The sequence below is a fragment of the Apis dorsata genome, unplaced genomic scaffold (assembly GCF_000469605.1).
Source record: "Apis dorsata unplaced genomic scaffold, Apis dorsata 1.3 scaffold_98, whole genome shotgun sequence".
Lineage (NCBI taxonomy): Eukaryota > Metazoa > Arthropoda > Insecta > Hymenoptera > Apidae > Apis > Apis dorsata.
The window spans coordinates 318993-321375 of record NW_006263396.1 but is presented as its reverse complement, the minus strand read 5'-3'; the positions used below and the strand labels follow the sequence as shown (position 1 = coordinate 321375).

Genomic DNA, 2383 nt, shown 5'->3' with positions numbered 1-2383 from the left:
TCCTTTTATTTTTTTTTTTTTTTTTTTAATAAAAATCGAAAAGCACAATTCGATAATTTTCGCAAATCACTACTGATTAAATTATTTACAAACAGATTCTTCGAAAATATTTTACTTTTAAGAAGCGTATTATTATTTACTCCTGCACATACGTTCTTCTCAAAGAGAATATTTCTTTTGAAATCAAGACACGTAAAAGAATCAATACCCTACTACTCTACACGATCGAGGCATCTCACACTCACGTATCCCCGAATCACGTCCATTTGGGCGGAGACGTCCGCGTCTAATCGATCCTGTCGATATCAGTGTCATCGACTACAAGACTAGCAGCGACAAGGTATCTCAACCCCCTCGATCCCCTCGATCGAAATATAGCGTGTATATAGTACACCATACAGGATGTCTCGTCTGGAAGAAGGAATTGAAATGGACGGAGATTCGCAATGGAGGCACGCAAGAGGCTGGGCAACGACTGGTCGGCCCGTTTATCTTAAAATACCGTGGATTGACGATGNGGGGGGGGATGAATTTCGAGCGAATTTTCAAACGGATTGGACGGAAAAGAGGAGGGGGAGGGGGAGGAGGGTGGAGTGGAACGGTTGCCAACCGATTCAAAATTATTAATCTCGATTTGTTTCGCGCCCGCATCGCTCGCCATTATTTGCCAATTATCGCACCCTCTCTCTCTCCACCCCTCCACCCCCCCCCTTCTCCCCGAATGAATTTCTGCCCGCACGAATTCGGGCAGAAATTGGATGTTTTGGCGACGATTAGCCTTGTGTTTGGGAAACAAGGCTTTGTTTGACTTGGCGATGATCGCCGCGCCACGGTTGCGGATACGTGGCTTTTTTTTTTTTTTTTTTTCCGGCTTTTCGTTTCCCCCCAGGGAGGGGGGAGAGACGGGGAGATTGATGAAAATCGTAACCGCCAACCGTCGAGGTTGATGGAAATGGGAAGCAATGCGTTGGACCGTGATAAACGCAATGTTGAGTTGGAAGGGGAGGGAGGAGGGGGTTGAGAATTGCATTTTGCTGATTCGCGATTTTGGATTCCCTATGTTATTCATTGTTATACGAGGGAAATGCGAAATTTCTTTCGAAACTTTGGAAAATAAAAACTTTTTCGCGTGAGAAAAATTTTCGATTCGGATTTCGATGGAGAGAAGGACGTTAGGGATTATGAGTTGTAAAGGGTTGTAAAGAGTCAATGAGAAAGAAGAAGATGTGCTTCTATTTCATTTTAGTATTTTACCCAGAGCAAACCGAAAAAAAAAAAAAAAAGTTGAAATTCGAATAACGGAAGAGAATTAAATTTAAGTTGGCCGCGGTAGAGGTTGATTAAATTTCTCTTCGCTCTCAAAGTTTCCAATTAAATCACAACACCCGGTGCAATTAAGCTTGCTCTGCTCGCCTCAGCCGAACTTCTTTCACCCCTTATTTCAATAACGTCTTTATTCCCCTCCATCCATTACGTTTCCCTTCTTTTTACAAGTTTGAGACTCAACAACTGTCTCTCTCTCTCTTTCTCTCTCTCTTCCAAAATTCCAATTTACACTTGCAGAAAAAAAAAACGACACATCAACGCTCAACAAATGACAAAATTCTTCCTCCCTCCCTCCCTCCCCATTTCCAAGCGTTCCGCCGAAGACAAAGAAGAACGGGGTGAAAGAGAGGAAGGGGATCGGAGAACACAACACGATCGATGATGCGTGGCGCGAATGCAGTTCCATAGCCGGTTGTTAATTGCTTAATTATCGCGGCCGCGAACGAAACCAACGAATCCAGTCCAATTATTACCACGAATCCGGCATTGGTATTAATATCCAGCAACGATACAACGTCCCGCCAATTAGTATTCGGCATTCTTCGCTCTGACTTCTCTCGCCCATCCCGCAGAAGAAGCAGAAGAAGAAGAAGAAGAAGAAAGAACAAAGGCGACCCCGTTTCCTTTCGAGCCGCGGCTCGCCATTACGCCAATTGCGGCTCGACACTAATTCCGCGATTCGCTTCCGCGATTCTCCCCTCTCAACTATTTAGGCATTTTACTTTTCCTCTAAAGGGATTTTTTTACAAAGAAAAAATCTCCAGAGAGAGCGAGAGAGAGAGCGAGAGAGAGCGAGAGTGAGAGCGAAAGAGAGCGAGAGCGAGAGAGAGCGAGAGCGAGAAAGAGCGAGAGCGAGAAAGAGCGAGAGAGAGAGAAAGAGAAAGAGAGAGAGAGAGAGCGAAAGAGAGAGAGAGAGAGCGAGAGAGAGAGAGCGAGAGCGAGAGAGCGAGAGAGAGCGAGAGCGAGAAAGCGAGAGAGAGTGAGAGCGAGAGAGAGCGAGAGCGAGAGAAAGAGAAAGAGAGAAAGAGAAAGAGAAAGAGAGAAAGAGAAAGAGAGC

General features: G+C 45.1%; 1 protein-coding gene across 2 annotated transcripts in view; it reads right to left on the bottom strand.

Annotated features, from left to right (window-relative positions):
• LOC102679190 overlaps positions 1-2383 on the bottom strand; it is a 106564-nt gene that overhangs the window by 47780 nt on the left and 56401 nt on the right. The gene's annotated exons all lie outside the window — the stretch shown is intronic.